This window comes from Lissotriton vulgaris, chromosome 9 (assembly GCF_964263255.1).
Source record: "Lissotriton vulgaris chromosome 9, aLisVul1.2, whole genome shotgun sequence".
Lineage (NCBI taxonomy): Eukaryota > Metazoa > Chordata > Amphibia > Caudata > Salamandridae > Lissotriton > Lissotriton vulgaris.
The window spans coordinates 1,207,509,695-1,207,529,082 of NC_141697.1; the positions used below are offsets into that span (position 1 = coordinate 1,207,509,695).

General features: G+C 48.8%; 1 protein-coding gene across 1 annotated transcript in view; it reads right to left on the bottom strand.

Annotated features, from left to right (window-relative positions):
- RUVBL1 (RuvB like AAA ATPase 1) overlaps positions 1-19,388 on the bottom strand; it is a 138,200-nt gene that overhangs the window by 92,550 nt on the left and 26,262 nt on the right. The gene's annotated exons all lie outside the window — the stretch shown is intronic.

Here is a 19,388-nt window from a genome sequence, read left to right on the forward strand (position 1 = left end):
ATGGCCACTCACTCCCCTGTTGTGCCGCAGTGGACCAATCAGAATCTTTATGCTGGCTTGCTGGTATAATGGCAATGCCTGTGGATTGCTCCCTGCCACTCCATGGTGGTCTTCCTCAGCGCACGCATTAGGCTGGATGGATCATATCCATTTCTATGGGTTCCTCTTCTGCTGATCCTATATTATAGTCAATAGGGTACTGCAGTTACCAATGGCAGGACCCCTCTGGGCACACCCATCTTTCCATAGGCAGAGTGGGTGCAACTGCATGAAACAGAACACCCAAGATATGGTCGGGATCTGCATGCGTGACGCAGTCCACTCTTGCACATCTCTCCTGTATCCAGGCACATGCAAGGCTTTCAAGCCAGATTCAACTGATTTAACACAGTCTGTCGTACACCGAAACACTTCCCAGAAGGCCACACTGCACTCACGCACTTTCTAAAGCTCATTACGAACATTTAATTCCTAAGTGTTTGTATAAGACAATTAATAAAAAGAGGGTCAAAGGGGAATATTTAATGACCTACAATGGTATCACCCCCCAGAAATCACTACTACCACCACTAGATACCAATGGGTCAAAATAACGAAAAACTGTCTCAAAAAGTGTTGGTTAGGGAACAGTCACCAAGTCTATATTTCAATAGTATATAGTAGACATCAATATGATTCCCATCAGATACCCATCCTGTGCCGCCCTACATCATTTGGGATCCTTCACCCGAAGGAATTGATGAAAACCACTTGTGATTAGGTGAACTGTAACCTAATCAAGTGGAAAAACTCAAATGTGGTGGGTTGGTATGTATGGCAAAAGGAGGGTAAAAATAGCAGTGCACCAAAAAGTGTTTAAAGTAAATGTGTGAAACGAGTATGTGAATATTAAGATTGGGTTGTAGAAGTGGAAAATTAATTTTAATGATATCCTATCCACACCCAACATTAAAAACAGTGCATAAGTATATTGAACTTATATATACTTTGGTGTTATAAAGGTCAACATGTTTCTGCGGTATCCGGAGTCATAAGATCTCCTCCAGCTTCATCAGGACCTTATGTCAAATGCTACTGCATATTGGTGAGAATTTGTAAATGAAAGTGAAGAGAATGTCACCTGTAAATTCGCCCAAAGTATGGGGAATACACGCTCCACCCCACCTGGCTACAGCTCAGGTAAAACGGAGCACCGCTCTGTCCGTCGGTACTCCAGACATCCGTCTTGGCTGTCATTTACTTTTCACTTGAAGTCACGATAAGGTGCAGTGAAAAACACAAGAGCACCAAACTCGGATCCTCACACACAGCATCAAAACCCTGCTGGGATTGCCTACAGGACAGACTCCGCTCTTCCATCCGTGGTATTTCCATGGAGCCGCGGGCTACCTATCCGCAAATGCACTTAACCCCGTCAGCTACATAAGGTACATGAATGCAAGTACTATGATACTAAAATAAAATGTATTTTATAAAAAGTGTTGAAATGAGCCTTTTGTCCACGTTTTACGTGGTTGCCTTTACAATTTGAGCACTCATGTGTGCACGTGAGCCAAAAAGACAATGTCAGGTAAGTGACGAGTTCTTGTCTATGAAGTCACTTAAATAATTTCCTTATAGGAGATAGATATGCCTCACTGGGTGCTCCATGCATGCCCCGCGCAGTACCAAGGGCTACAGGCCACAACCTGCTGGCAGCTCCACAAAAATCAAGATACAAGCTTGTGGCAAGCGGCTTTACATGGAAGTAGGCAGTAAAGAAAATAAACAACCCGCTCAGTGTTGACCCCTTACCACTAAAAGTGGATCAGAAACGTTCCTGGATTGAATGCTTTATAGTATAGATGTCGAGCAGTCCTGCTCAAAGTACGGGCCCGGGGCCACATGCGGCCCTCCTGACCTTCACGTGCGGCCCTCAGCTGAACAACTGCACTGGGCTGCTAAGAGCACTACTATTCATAAAAATGCTAATTAAATGGGCAAGTGTTTATTTACACTGCCCATTAACTGAAATGAAAGAAGAGGCAAATAAGGTATCATGCACCATTTAACTTTAGGAAAACATTCACTTTCAAGACATCTTTAAACAAACGTGTAGACATAAAGCATCTTCAAAACATTAACAAGCATTTACAATGCAACGGTCTCGCCTTTGCCAAAGTTAGAGCTATTAGCATTGTAAATGACACATTTTTATTTATGTTGGTTTTGAAAACAGATAAATAAATGGCATTGTCATTTACAATGTCAATAGCTTAAGCTCTCGCAAGCAAACGCGAGACCTATTGCATTTGCACCCACCCACAGAGTCCCCCCACACACAGAGAGCCCCCCACACACAGAGAGCCCCCCCACACACAGAGCACCCCCCCCCACACACACAGAGCACCCCCCACACACACAGAGAGCCACACACACACAGCGAGTCCCACACACCCACACACACACAGAGCCCCCCACACACACAGAGCTCCACACACACACAGAGCTCCACACACTCACATAGCTCCACACACACACAGAGCTCCACACACACAGAGCTCCACACACACACAGAGCTCCACACACAGAGTCCCCCCACACACAGAGAGCCCCCCCACACACAGAGCACCCCCCCACACACACAGAGCACCCCCCACACACACAGAGAGCCACACACACACAGCGAGTCCCACACACCCACACACACACAGAGCCCCCCACACACACAGAGCTCCACACACACACAGAGCTCCACACACTCACATAGCTCCACACACACACAGAGCTCCACACACACAGAGCTCCACACACACAGAGCTCCACACACACAGAGCTCCACACACACACAGAGCTCCACACACACACAGAGCTCCACACACACACAGAGCTCCACACACACACAGAGCTCCACACACACACAGAGCTCCACACACACATAGAGCTCCACACACACACAGAACTCCACACACACACAGAGCTCCACACACACAGAGCTCCACACACACACAGAGCTCCACACACACACAGAGCTCCACACACACACATAGCCCCACACACAAACAGAGCCACACACACACACACACACACACAGAGAGCCACACACACACACAGAGAGCCACACACACACACACACAGAGCCACACACACACACACACACTGAGCCCCCCACACAGACAGCCCCCCACACACACAGAGCCTCCCCCACACACACACAGAGCCAGCCCGCCCCACACACACACACAGAGCCAGCCCCCCACACACAGAGCCAGCCCCCCACACACAAAGAGCCAGCCCCCCACACACAAAGAGCCAGCCCCCCACACACAGAGAGCCAGCCCCCCACACACAGAGAGCCAGCCCCCCACACACAGAGAGCCAGCCCCCCACACACAGAGAGCCAGCCCCCACATACAGAGAGCCAGACCCCCACACACAGAGAGCCAGCCCCCACACACAGAGCCAGCCCCCCACACACAGAGCCAGCCCCCCACACACAGAGCCAGCCCCCCACACACAGAGCCAGCCCCCCACACACAGAGCCAGCCCCCCACACACAGAGCCAGCCCCCCACACACACAGAGCCCCCCACACACACAGAGAGCCCCCCACAGACAGAGAGCCCCCCACACACAGAGAGAGCCACACACACACACACACACACCGAGCCCCCCAAACAGACAGGCAGCCCCCCCACACACACACAGAGCCAGATCCCCCACACACACAGAGCCAGCCCCCACACACAGAGCCAGCCCCCCACAGAGCCCCACACACACAGCCAGACACAGCCCCACACACACACAGCCCCCCCACACACACAGCCCCCAACACACACACACAGCCCCCCACACACAGCCGCCCCCACACACAGCCCCCCCACACACACAGAGCCTCCCCCACACACACAGAGCCAGCCCGCCCCACACACACACACAGAGCCAGCCCCCCACACACAGAGCCAGCCCCCCACACACAAAGAGCCAGCCCCCCACACACAAAGAGCCAGCCCCCCACACACAAAGAGCCAGCCCCCCACACACAAAGAGCCAGCCCCCCACACACAAAGAGCCAGCCCCCCACACACAAAGAGCCAGCCCCCCACACACAAAGAGCCAGCCCCCCACACACAAAGAGCCAGCCCCCCACACACAAAGAGCCAGCCCCCCACACACAAAGAGCCAGCCCCCCACACACACAGCCCCACCACACACACAGCCCCCATACACACAGCCCCCATACACAGACAGCCCCCATACACACAGCCCCCATACACAGACAGCCCCCATACACACACAGCCCCCCCACACTCAGCCCCCCCACACTCAGCCCCCCCACACTCAGCCCCCCCACACTCAGCCCCCCCACACTCAGCCCCCCCACACTCAGCCCCCCCACACTCAGCCCCCCCACACTCAGCCCCCCCACACTCAGCCCCCCCACACTCAGCCCCCCCACACACAGCCCCCAACACACACAGCCCCCAACACACACACAGCCCCCAACACACACACACACAGCCCCCCAACACACACACACACAGCCCCCCAACACACACACACACAGCCCCCCAACACACACACACACAGCCCCCCAACACACACACACAGCCCCCAACACACACACACAGCCCCCAACACACAGCCCCCCATACACACACACACAGCCCCCCCACACACAGCCCCCCCCCACATACACAGCCCCCCCACGCACAACAGGAGGATGGGGGCAGAAAAGCGAGCAACAGGGGTTGGGGGGGCATACACACAAAACAGACTTCATACGAGGAATCGCATGCTGAGACATACTTCCATCATTTATCAAAAGCCCGAGGTTTTTTTTTACAAATACCTTTGGATTTCAGGATCCATTGCTCTAAACAAGTGACTAAGACTAAGGATGCAAAATCAAAATGTAAGATTAAAGCGAAAAGCTAAGACTCACAGATATGCGCTATCAAAATTAGAGTTATAATGGTGCCCCACTGAAACTGGCACAGCTGAAGACTGTTCTATGACGAGCTTCATTCAAAGTGCGAGACTCGAGCATCATACGTGTAGTTTCCGCAATCAATTATTAGTTTATACGAATACAGTCCCTGCTCCCCCAAAGCGGGGGTTTGGGGGGTAGAAAAGCGATCACAAGGCAATAGGGGGCGGGGGCAGAAAAGCAAGCACAACGGACAGCTGGCCTCGCGCACTGGGTGCGCCAAGGAGATCATATTAAAAAACATACCGCTAACAAACATGCCAGGACGGCACTAACCTGTCCGGTGTTCTGCCCTTCTCTCACTTTCAAGTCTCGTCTCGTCTAGTAAGCGCTGTGTTACTACTTACTCCTTGACACAAACACGGTAACATAGGCGACTAGGCGAACTAAAGAACTAGAGAAAGGACTTCAAAGCAACACCCCCTGAAGCAATGTTAAGCGTAGCGTCCATTTTTAATTGGGAACATGTAAATACTTTCCAATATATATTTAGGACGTCAGTCGTCTCTCTGAACAACAGAGCAAAAGTCAAGCATCGTTCATGCTACTGCAAGAGAAGCCATGGAGTTTTTGGCATTTCAACAGATATCAGGTTTCCCAGGTTCGTGAGTTTGCAGCTTATCTATCAAGTTTATGTTCTTGGAATCTGCGAGTTGTAGTCCGTATGAGAAGTTGTGGAACTAAGGAAGGAGGAACTAAGGAAGGAGGGTTGGAGATAGACAGGGAATTGAGAGGCAGTGACCTAGAGGGGAGTGAGTCGGGGGAGAGACTGACAGCGAGAGGAAGGGCTGAGAGAAGAGAGGGCAAGGGGGATAGAATTATCACAGCATGAGGCCCCAAAGTAATAATTATCACAGCATGCCGAGAGGCGCCCCACCTGCTGGAGCACTCATCTGCGCATTAATTATAGTTGAGTGCTCCAGCAGCCTGGGGCGCCTGTTGACATGTTGTGATAAGTGGGGTCTCATGCTGTGATAATTGTTACTTGCGGCGCCTGACGTGCTGCGCATTAATTAATGCGCACAAGCTGTTCCACTGTGAAGAGCGTTCACAGACCTGAATCGGCTCGTTCCCATAGTAGAATCGGCTCGTGCACAGGTCTGTCTCCAGGTCTGTCTCCCTTGGAGGCAAACATGGAGACTATAAGTCTCGTTGGCGGCAGCGCTTCGCGCTGCAACGCCAGCGAGACCTAAAAAGTGCATTTCATTAACATACGTTTCACCTTAGTACATCAGATTATATCAGTGCTTCGAGATATATGTTTTTAAAGTGACAGTTTTCAAAATGAATATAGGAACAGTCATGCCTCCTCCCAACCTGGCAACAATGCCAATAACCGAACTAAGAGGCAAGTCAGTTTTCACGACACACCTTCTGGGTGGTCTGGGTTGTAATTATAGATGGACAACATTATAGTTTAATAAATCAAACAAAAGAGAAAGTGTTGTACTGCATATACCTTGTTCACATGTATTTTAAAGCGTTCCTTTATGTCAAAATGAAGAAAAGGGAGGCAGAGTGAAATTAGCCAATTGCCTAAGATCACACAATTTGGTCAAGGGGGGGAAGCCATGATTAATCCCAGGTTTGATGGTTTCACATTGTGCAATTCTTTGTCATTCCTATTAAATAATTAAGTAACTTCCTTTTTTCACTTGATTCTCCCAAGGTAGTGATAGCAAGCAGAGGTGGCTTACCCCAAGGTGTGGTTGAAGGATTGCGACTCAGATACAACATAACAAAAAGCCCTACTATCACCGTGCTAGCATCAATGCGGCCTTCGGCAACACCGCAGACCTTACTTTGTGGCCCCTGCGAAATGAGTGTGAGTACACATGATGTAGAGTGATGGAATTATGGCAGGCCAAGGATAAAGGCATGGACAAGGACTCAGGATCATGGCAAGAAGGTCTGGGCCAACTGCATATGGATAAACGCACGTGCACTCAACAGGACGGTCAACTTGATACCACTTGCCAATACATTGGGCTGCACACTTTACTCATCCATACAAGCTTGGTTTTCCTAATTTACGCTGCACCTTTAATTTGAGCGGTCACAGAAAGTAAGTAACCTTCATCTTGGTGTGGTCCAAATCACACAGTACAAGGATAAGGAGTAAATTCTGAAGTGTGTTGAGCAGGTCAGACTGACAATGTGCACGATGGGTGTCACCCCTAGCGACCTGTCACAGCTGCAAAAACAGGGAGTTAAAAAACAAAAAACCTACACCATCGTCGTCTGGCAACAGTGAAAGTTCTATGCTTATTTGAAAACGTGAAGACATTTTCAAAATCGCTCCAGTGCTGAATCAGCAGCACTGTCAAACCTCAAAGTAAAATCCAGCAACGGTTGGTTACATTAAAAAAAGCATCGCAACAATTAAAATAAACCCATTACATGTGTAAAAAGAGGCAAATGCGCTTCAAGCTCATCACTTTGACTATGTCGTGCAAAGATTCACACAAGTCAAAATGTTTGATGAGAAAATAACTCACAGACTATAAATGATGCAACATGTTTTTAAATTACAATTGAGAGATTAAAGGGAAATTAAGCAGATTTAGCCAAGCCTGCAGAGCTTTAACTTGTACAACAAAGGGTGCATTCAAAAATAGCCCTTAAAATAAATATCCCAATTACCTCAAATTTCAACACAACTTGTACAACAAAGGGTGCATTCAAAAATAGCCCTTAAAATAAATATCCCAATTACCTCAAATTTCAACGCACAAACAACTGATAATATCAGGCGATAAGGAAAATTAAAATTAACAGATGGATGTAGCTCAGCATTTTTTGAAAGGTTTACTCTACGAAACATAATTTAAATAAATCCTTCCAAAAACCAAAAAAACTAACATCATTGCACCATGGGGTATAAGCGCTAGTGTTTGAAGGCGGGAGTTTGGTGAAGATATGTTCTATAAGAAAACCTCAATTTGTCACTGAAAGCAGCACTTGTTTTGAGGTACTCCCCTGTGCTGACATCAAGGGAATGTGTGCAGCAGGCAGCTGTTAACAGTGACTTACCTCCCACTCCCCCCCACCCTGTTATCTCTCCATGTGACAACATGGATGACACCAGTTTCATCTACAGCTTCAAATTTCCAACCCCCTGACAGCGGCCTTCATCGCATCAAGGAATCTCAGCGACTACTCTTCCCTTTGTTTCGGACAGCTTTTCTCCATCCTCCTTCCCGCCCAGGCCGCCGTGACATGAGCTTACCGACCAGATAATGCTGAAAGCACCCCTCTTACAGAAATCAATAAAGGGTCACTATTACTCAGCATTGGGATTAAGGAGGAGATTTATCTTCCTGTCGCTGCTGGTGAGAGCTTGTGGGAGAAGCCGTCCCAGTGATACCCTATAGTGGTAACATGCACACAGGACACTTATCAAACTCATTTGTAGGCAGGCTCAGTCCATTGTGTACAGCTGAAAGGATCTATTCCACGAGGAATTTATGCATGTGGCCTGGGATGTAACCACTCAAGATTAAAAGGACTCCAGCTAATCCAGGAAGAGGATACCAGGTTTGTGGTTTTGTTGTGCTCGCGTCTTCCTGATTCAATGATCTGCCAGCATTGCTACATGCAGCACAAGGAACCGCAGGAGAAACTGAATGACGATTAACATTAGTCCCGAGACCACAGCCAACAATATTCCTGATAAGATCGAATCCAAGATGCAAATTTAGAAAAATCAAGAAACTATCCTTGATCGCTGCACTAAACGCACACCATGGACACACAAACATTCTCAAAAATACACATCTATTCACTAACAGTTCATGAAAATTTAAATGTGAAAGCAAAATCTTAAGAAACTTCAATTCAAAAAGGCAACATATATAAATGTAAAACGTGAAACGTCATCCGCAAGCTTTCAACAGATATTGTTATACAGAGCACTAACTGCAGAGCTATAATAGCACTTCCTAACAGGATAAGACACACACTAACAATCAGAACACCCTATACAGAACATACCCACAGCTAATATGACCCGGATACGCCTGCAGGGGACTGCTGCAGCACCAAACAGCACTTGCACACCAGAAGGAGCCAGGCTATTGGCCTAGCAGAGGTTTAAGCAATCGGCAAAGCATACCTCAAGGGCTCAGTGGATATGACATGGCACCCTCAACAAGGACAGGAGCAGAAACCTATACCCGACACATTACGAACTGGCCTGCAGTGGTGGCCTCTGGATCAGGTGCCGGACAGTAGGGACTGCTTGAAGCCATCCCAAGTGGCCGACAGTGCTGCGTACAAAGGTCAACAACATATACGCAGTGGTGGATTATCAGAGAGCCGCAACAAACTGGCATTGAAGGGCAGGCAACGTGCCAATGCCCCCTCCATCCATAGTTCTGCAGATGGTCACCCCACCCTCTAAGCTGCCCTACTGGGAGACTATCAACGGGGTCAAAATGAAGAGAGTGGCAGGGTCGGAGAAGAGGGGTGGGAGAAGTTCTATCAACAGGACTCCCCTCAATAGGGACAGAAGCCACGGAATCAAAGAGACGGAGGCAGTCCTCCTGTCGGTCCCCACTCACGAACAAAGGGATATTTGTTGTGGCAAAAATATCAATGTTCTATTTTTTTCTTTTTTTTGCGATAGATATTTTAGGGTTAAAGATTATGTACTTGCAATCTAAAATACAGTAAGTAGATACTACTGAGAGACATGTTCCTGGTCTTCGATTTTGAGGTCGATACTAGGACAAACAAGTCTGTCTCGTGCCGTTCTCTAGGAAGGCTCTTATCCGCTGCCTTGTAACGCCTTCCTTTTAGTCTTGTGTTTCATTTATATTCTATTAACAGACGTAGTAAAGGACGCCCCTTGCAGCTGTTCCTCAGTTACTTATCGGCCCCATGACTAAGTGGACTCCGTGGTTCGTTTACTCGGATACACCGAAAGGTTAGAGGTAAAAATCCTAATGAGTACAACCAGTTTCGTGTTTGATACGCTGCCGTGGCACAACCTGCCGATTAGCCCGTGTGGACTTTATTTAAGTGGTCTACTGGCCAGCGTCATAGCGATGTGCAGAGGAACAAACTCAGACAGGTGGGGAGCCAGAATAAAAATGCAGGTTTGACAGATTTAAAGCTGATAAGTAGTAGATTAAATAAACCTCACTTTCTGCCTTTATAATTACCACAGGGACTCTTCGAACAGTGATCTCTAGCCCCCAGAGCGGTCAGTGCACAACACAATTAAACATTTTCAGCAGTCTGTACGCACTGTAAATACTGCTCTGGGGGGTAGGTGTCCCAGCACAGAGGCAATGAAGGTGGCGCTTTGAGCCTGAGAGAGGGGTTCGCACAGGTGCAGAGCAGCTTACCTCCAGCTCACCCCCATGGTAACTTGGCAAAGCAGTCAGGCTGATCCCAGAGGCAATGTGTAATGCATTTGCGCAACACACACAACAGCGACACACTAGGCACCCCACACAAGGTTATATCATAAATAGCCATTGTATTACTCATAAAAAACATTAGAATGCATGTAGGAAGGTGGCTACCTGACTATGGTTACCCCAGATTTTTTGCCCTGTGTTTAGCTGGTTTTCGACTTAGTTGGCCTGGTTCCCTGCTAATCAGGGCCCCAGGCTATCTGCTCTCTCTGTAAAATGGATTCCATGTACCCTAGGTGCATAACTAGATTGGCTTGGGTCACCTTATCAGCCCCTGTACAGAGCACTATAGGTGCCCAGGGCATAGGTGCATCCAAGGCCTACCAGGGGCTGCAGCATATCTTTTGCCACCCCTGGCTGGCTATCTAAATTGACACAACTGGCTGATCACTCAGCTGGGGCAAGTGGGTGTAATCACCCCTTGCTTAGATATAGTATACCTATATCTAAACCTATATCTGGACACATATATAGCCTGTAAGCCACTCCTATGGAAGGCCTCATCAATCCTGGAGGCAGAGTGCGTGGTTTTATGTGAGATGGTGCTCTGGCATGAGCTGAGCCTGTCTGCAGCTGTCGGGAACAACTCCCTAAGCTGATCCGGGATAATGCCATACCATATACTCTTAAGCGCATTATAATCCTCGCGGTTATATAGCAACTTTGGTTTGGCTTTATCAAAACATGTCGTGTAAGGTGTCATACGAATTGGAATACTACCCCCTCGCCAGTTCTGGCGACGGGGGTAGCATTCCACCCTTCTAGAGGGAGAAGACATGTTACTTTACTGAAACGCGGTTGATTTAAAATGAGCCTCAGATCCACAAAATGGATGCCCCTGCCACAGACACGGGTCTGACCTCCTGCTGCTGACCGAAACCCGGCAGAGGAGGCCTGGACAAAGAGTTTCCTGTCACAGGGCGGTGTCAAACCACCCCAGACAGGAGATAGTGGATTGGAGTAGGGAGGTTTCAAAGAAACCAGACACTGCCTGGGGAGCACAAGGCTGCCCCTTGCAGGATCCGGCCAAACCGGTTCTGGGGCCTCCCAGCCCCTGTCCCAGCGCGGCCAGGATCAAAGGAGAGGGGTGTAACCACCCCCTTCCTGGGTCCCACCCATAGGAGGGGACCTAGCAGGATGTCCAACCCCCGAGATTCGAATAAGAGGGGGAGCAGTCCCAACGGACCTCAGATCATCCTGAAGAAACATAAGAAACGAAATCTGGACCCTTCGACTTTCTACACGACGTGAGAAGACTGAAGAATCTCCCTTGTGGTCAAGGAGTGACCACCCTGTGCAAACAGGCACCATCCAGCCCTCGACCCTTGCTTTGTTGCAGTTCCCGCCGGAACTCGAGCGACAGAGATCGACGAGATCAAGCTTGCCTGCCTTCTACCTGCCCGATCCACAGTCCCTGCAGAGCTGAGACCCGTGGAGGCGACCGGAAGCGTGGGGCACGCCATCTTGAAAAGGCCACGAGACGCTGACCGTGCGGCCCACGAGTGACCCTCGAAGCTGTACACCGGGGTTTGAGAAGCCCCAGCCCCGAGCTCCACTTGCACCAAAGCTCACCCCTCCACACTCGACGAGTGCTGCGTGGGGCCCTTCTGCTTGTGTGCGCTCGACGCGTTGGCCCGGTCACTTGCCAGCTGGCTTGTGGCCCCTGTGCCGACGAACTTTGAAATCCGACTTGCTTTTCTGGTTGCTCCAGATCTGCACCAGCTCCTGTGAAAAGGAGCACCCACTCTGACCCTCCTGGTTCGAGTGATAAGCAATCTCCCGGTTCCGCGTGGATTGCTTTTGCCAAGTGCTGTTTGCTGCAATCTTGAAGCCGACGGTGCTGACGGCGAGAGCCTACGTGGGACAGATCGTGACCTGCTCCTGGACGTCGCAGATGCCCCAGAGCCCACGTGACAGCGGAGAGAAGCCTATCGACAACCGCCTGATTGCGCCCGACATTGCCTGGTTCCGTCCTGGTTCCACCCTGGTCACTGCTGAGTGACCCAGACTCTGTCCCCTCTGCTTTCAGGTACTTTTCTACTTCGATCCACCCTTGGATCGCACCGGACACTTCTGCTTCACAGCGCCTGCAGCTGCAACAGCTCCAAGCACCAAGAACCTGCGTGACAGAACCCGACGCCACTTCGACCCTGTGCACCCACGGCCTGTGGGTGAGGTAACTTTGCAACGCCGGTGTCTTTACACTGGTACACACCTCTAGGGTCTGTGTCTAAAGTTTTGTGTTCCTAGGTTCAGCGGAAGTATCTTTTAATTCACTTTAATTGACTTTTACGCACCATTGACAGTGCATTGGTGCGCGCCGCACTTTCCGTGCTGCACCCGTCTCCTGTGGGCTACTCCCGACTTCTTCATTGCTTGTCCTGACTGCTCCCAGCGAATCTCTAGGCCCTAGGCCTAACCATTGTTCGATAAGTGTTACTTATACCACTTTTTTAATATATGGTCTGAGTGGCCACCCGCCCTCATCCATAAACGTGCAACTTTATATGTGTAACAGTGCTTTTGATTTAACGCTTGTGCCCCTTTCCTCATAAAGAGTACTGGGGAGTAATTTAGAAATAAATACATATATTTTTATAATATATACTTGTGTGGTGTCCTTTCATTTGATTACAGGATTGTATGTGGTAAAACAGCTCGCTTAACACGACCTCTTAAGTTAAGCCTTTAAGGCTGCTTAGTCCATGCTACCACTAGGATAGCTTGTCTACAAGGTTGACTTACAACCTGACATCTTTGGGGTTTGTTTGGACTGATACCCAGTGGTTCCAGAATTGGAAACACTACATATCAGGCCAACTTCTCACAATGCAACCACATATATACACTGTGCCACCTAGTACTAGATATGACTTTACAGGGATTAAATCCACTACAGGGCCAATCTGGTCACTGTTGTCACCATTCGAAATCACTAGTAGTGAATTAAAAACAACCAGTAATTACTGGCAATAGTACACTTAGCATATACACATTAGGCAGAAAAGATAATCAGTAATGCATCATTTCATAACACCTTATGCGCCTCCTAGGCATACATTGCACCAATAGGTGATCCTTACACCATCTTATCATATCAGGCCTCACCTAAACATAGGGGCGACCATCAGGCCAGCTGGCCTTGACCTCGGGGGCCCGTCTTGGGCTTCCCCGCAATGCCCTCTGTCCCAAAAGTCAGGGCTCTACTATCATGAAGCCTTCAAACTGGCCACTGGGCTGCTGATGCAGCAGAATATTGGCCCCAAAAGGCCTATGCTGAACATGGGGGCAAGGGTGCAACTCACTGTGTCTCTCCATAGACACCAAATGCCCCAGATGTCACCGCTGCCCGCAATCTGGCGGTGCAGCTATGAAAACAAGCAGGCACCAACATTGTGCCTTGTAAGCCCCACTCACTGGGGCTTTTCCTCTTCGTAGGGCCAGCAGCTGGGTCCCACAGCGGTTCCTCCTCCTCAGCAGTCCTTCGGCTTCAGCAGATAACCAAAAGTTCCACAAGCCAATCACATGGGTCCCTGCTCCAATATTTATACCTATGCAAGTCTTTGTTCTGCCCTGACACTGGACCTAGTCCAAACCAGTTCTGGGGAGCACTTAACAAGTGCACAACAGTCCCCATTGTTAGTGTAGGCTCTGGCCCCAGACACACCACAGGGGGCGGAGCCAGCATTGTGGAAGGCAGGCACAGTCTTAGTCAGGGTTAGGTGCTACTCCTCCCAGTACTCCAAATGCAGCTCGGCCTATTCAGCCTAGCGCTGACTCACCCAGCCCCTCTGGAGCCACTGCACCTCCCCAGACCCTGTAATTCAGAGCCAGACATGAAATACACAACAGGCAGGCACAAAGACACATAGCACACAGAAATGCCCACTTCTAAAAGTGACTTTTCTAAAATAGTGATAATAGATCTGTGAACACCATTACGCAGCATTTATTACCACTATTCCAAACATACCAAACTTGATCACGCTACTCCTCTCATTTCCGGAATTACCACTGAAACACATATCAGGGAATTCCCAATGCATTCCTATGAGAGGGCAGCCTCACGGTAGTTAGAAACCAAAATGGCTGTTTGTCACTCTAGGACATGCCACACAGTTAAGGCACATGTCCTACCTTTTACCTTCAGCGCACCTGGCCCATAGGGCTAGCTAGGGCCTATCTTAGGCGTGACTGATATGTAGTAAAAGGGGAGTCACAGACGTGGCACCCACTTTATGCGCCACGTCACAGCTGCGGTAAACTGTGTGCACAGGCCCTGCAATGCAGGCTACTTTGGTGGGTGGCGCAAGCAGCACAGCAAACCCACCAGTAGCATTTAATTTACTGGCGTTTGGTATATGAAATACCACTTTACAAGGGACTGATTGGTCAATTAAATACGCCAAACAGGTGTAGACCAATCTTACCACGTTTATCATAGAGAGCAAATGCACTTTACTACTGGACAGCAGTGATAAAATGCCCAGAGTCTTAAAACCACCAACACCAGGTCAGAAAAAATACCAGGAGGAAGGCAAAAAGTTTAGGGATGACCCTGCAAAAAGGGCCAAGCCTATCACCCCTACTCTGTGTATGCTAAAGGGGTGCGTCTCTGGGTGGCTCCTGAGGTCCAGTAGGCAATAAGCTGTAAAGTCATGGAGCCCAAGGGCAGATAAGTGGCGGTTGAGAGGACGCTCAATGGGGCACCAATTGCCTTGATGGAGCTCTATATGCCCCATAGTATTCAACAATAATTTCTAACAAACTTACCTGGCGGCGGAGGGAATTTTAATGCTGAACATTTCACCTACTTGTGCAGGTCCTTCTCCCCCCACAGGGAATACTTGCGCTCAGACTAGCAAATGTCCTCAGGGAATGGCTTACCTACAGGCACATGCATGACATCTGGTGTTCCATTCACCCCACCACAAGAGAGAACTCATTGTCCTCCCCAGTTCACAAACCGTATACCAGAATAGACCTCCTTTTATGTAACTCCACCATGGTGCCCATGGTCTTAGCTACTAAATACTTACACTCTCCAGCCACAGTCCCCCAAAAATGAAAATACAGTGGGGTAGACCTCAAGCACCGGTGCCTACAAGGAAATTAGACATGCCTGCACAGCAGGATAGGGTTTTCCGAGACACCATAGGCTTGCACATCACTATTTCGAGGAAAAGGAGAGGACTGCCTCAAATACAGGAATGGAGTGGGACGTTTTTATAGGAGGGTCTGTGCACAATAACCACATATGGAGTAAAGCATGCACTACAGGCACAGATCTTCAACCTAGAGCATGCGATACGAGAAGCTGAGCTGCTGGCGGGAACAATTGCTGGCAACAAAGGCAATGTTGCCCTCTTCTGGAAACAACATACGGCTCTGGAGCCCAGGCTCGGAAATTAGATTACGCAGAATATGTAGCTAGACAACATGCAGAGGACAAAGCTGGACATGTGATGGTGTGGTTTTTAAGGTCAGAAACCCCTAAATCCCACGTGAATGCCATTAGGTCCTCCACAGGAGAAATACTTAACACACAGGGGGACATTAACCAAACCTTCCTTTACTGCTAAAACTCACTATTCCAGGGAGTGAAGGAATGGGGGATTCCCCCTTAAAGGAATACCTGGATAGGCGGTCTATCCCAAGACTGGACGCTCTGCAGACGCACAACGTAGAAGTACGGCCAATACAAAAAACTTGCCTCAAATGTGAACATATAGCACATAACAAATCTTCTGGGATGGATGGACTCCCAGTGGAGTTTTACTCCAAGTACAGAATGACTCTTGATCTGAAACTACCCCGGTTGTATCAATAGCCCAGAGATGCGGGTATTTTAACGGCGTCCATGCGTGATGCAATGATCGTGGTCCTGCCAAAGCCAGGAATTGACGCGCTAGAGGTGGGCTCGTACAGACAGCTGTCCCTCCTCAACACCAGTTACAAAATCCTTTGTAAGGTCATCACAAATAGGTTGCTGTTGTGGTTTCCTCAGCATGGTCCATCACAATCAGAAGAGCTTCATCCCATAAAGGAATACATTCTTAAACCGAAGACACTGATACTCATAAGAAAATCCACTAGAGCCCCACCACACACAGCCCCATCACTTGACAGTGAGAAAGCTCTTGAGACCCTAGGATGGCCCTACTTAATGGAAGCATTGAAGAGAATGGGGCGAGGCCAGGAAATATTGCTCTGGATTGAAGAGCTCTAAGCAACCCCAGTGGCTTGAGTTTGCACTGGCAGGGAGATCTCTTCTGCGTTCGGAGTGCACAGGGCCACCAGGCAGGGTTGCCCACTTTCACCAATCATTTTTGCCTTGACTATAAACCCCCTTGTGGGCCTCTTATGCCTGCAGGGATGCAATGGAGGATCCCAAGTGGCAACGCTTGGGAAGCAATCTCACTTTTTGCTGATGAGGCATTGGTATAACTCAGAAATGTGATTAGGGACCTCCCTTGGATGATGGAGTCACTAGAAGACTTTGAAAGAGCCTCTGGTCGGCAACTCAATTGGGCAAAATGCTACTTGTTCCCCAGGCATAAACTCAGAAATGCAGTGGGAGGCACGGCCCGTTTCACCCTGGAATGGCACCCAAAACTATACGATACTTGCGGGTAAATATCTGCCTCTCCAATGACTAACTTGCACAGGGAGATCTGGGGCAGTGTTGGCAGGCATGTGTGGCTCATTGGCGTTCTGGGGCTCCCTACCATTATCACCTATGGGCAGAGTGGCAATAGTTAAAATATTGGTATTACCCAGGTTACTCTGCCACTTCCCCGCCCTCCCCGTCTACCTGCCCAAATGCTTCTTTAAGGACCTGCACTCTGTTCTCTCAGATGTGATTTGTGGACCGGCCGGAAGGGAATAACGCTTAGTAAGCTATACACCCTTCCAGAGCAAGGAGGTTTGGGAGCACCAAATTAAGAAATATACAGCGCAGCGGCTCAATTGCATTGGCTGATGCACTGGCTTAGACTTTCCCTAACCATGGGGACTGGGCTAAAATAGACTAGCTAATGGATCCCAGCGGGCTGCACTGCTGGCACATATATATCCAGCTCAAACGCACTGCTGGCACATGTATATACAGCTCAAACGTCACCCTCTGTAATTTTTGCAGAGTCTACCATTGTGAGCACTTGCGTTCCTCCGCAGATGGACTGAACACCACAACACCAGGCCATGGAGGGAGGTTGGCCTCACCACGTTGGGCGACCTCTATGTACAAAGAACACTGCTAACCTTCCAGGAACTCACAGAACCGTATTACATTGAGGAGGGCCAGTACAACACTCTAGAGACTGTGAAAGGTATACTAACAGAACCCGAACCCATTCCACCCTTGCAGACCTCACCAACCCATGGTAGTGAAAGACAGACGATCTTGGTGCTGTATAGAGCGCTACCTGATATGGACACCATGCTCTTCCCTACTATCAAGTGCAAATGGGCAAATTTAGATAATCAGGAGCTCACATACCGAGGTGACCCGCCACTTTAGAAGTGTGTAAAGTGTCCACGAGCCCCTGTCTGAAGTATACCCAATTTAACTACTATCATCAGACTTATCTTACCCCTGGTCACCCAGCAGTCTGTCATTAGAATATTCTATAGAGCAATTCTTTCATCAATAAGAACTTGGAACTGAACAAAATAGTATGGTTGAGATGCTACTTTGACACATTTTACAGACAGTGGATGTGAATCCTTGGTCTACAGTCCCAGAAAAGGTTTGGGTTGCTTCTCCTTCAAATGTAATTTCTAGCTGCTCCTCGACACAGCCTTTGTGCAAGGTGATTGGTACCTTGAGTGAGAGCAATGATGCAGATTCTAAGCAGGAATATTCAAAACAGGAGGAGAGAGCAAAACAAGGGTCTCTGCACCAGTTTGTCATCAGCCTTCCTATAGCAGTAACAAAGGTCAAACCCCGCATAGATCCTCCTTTATATCAGTGTCTAGATCCCCACCCCCAGGCAGTCAATATATTACAACTGCGTGGGAAGCTACATAAATCCCCAGTCTTATGCCAAGTCTAAACCCTGTGTCACTGCTCATAATATTAAGATTCTCACCACACGCAGTGGTATACATGTAGGACACACATTGCACACATAGGCACTCAACATGCACATGGAATGTCAGCACAGGAGTCTGAGGTTCACATAACTCAGAGCATAGCCGGGGAAAGGCCTACGGCTGCTGCACAAATACTAGCTTAGCGTGACGCCCATTTCATATGCAGTTGGGCACTCAAGGCAGGAGTACACACCGGTTCACCATGCAGGGTCCGTTCCCATCCCAGTAAGAGGGTGGTGGGGAGGTGAGAACTGGACAACGGAGGCCAGTAGTGGCAACAGCAACAAGTCTGGTCACTGACAATAGCAAATCCCTCTCTCTCTCCTTGGTTTGACCAGTGCTTGTATAACTGATGTTTTCACACGTGCAGAGTAATGAATGCAGAGGAGGAGGAAGGTTTACCCTGAGAGAAAAAAAACCCAGAAGGCTACCTAAGAGGAAAAGTGAGGGAGGACACTGTAGAGCGACATGATGAAACCAATAGTCTCTATTACAGACAGATCCCTTATCTACCAGCGACAAACCAGCTAACAGAAGGAACCAGAACAAACTTAGGGTCCTTTCCTAGAGGTCAGCATCAAAAAGGAGGTTTCCTATGAATCTCCACTCTCTTACACAATAGACTGTCAACAGCTGGCGTTTCTCAGAATACAAAATCCATGCCAGGGCATAATGGCTCAAACATTGAATTACGATTAAAATGGTCCTGATAAAGTGTCACTCAAAGTATCACACGTAACGTCATCAAATATCACAAACACAATGAAAACACAGTAATTATACACAAAAGGAATATGAAAACATGGCAGCTATGTCTACAAGTGCCTCAGCATGAAAGGACCTCCAAACCAGTGACAACTCAGTGACCTTTACCCTTTCCGCAGTATGCAAAACATAATA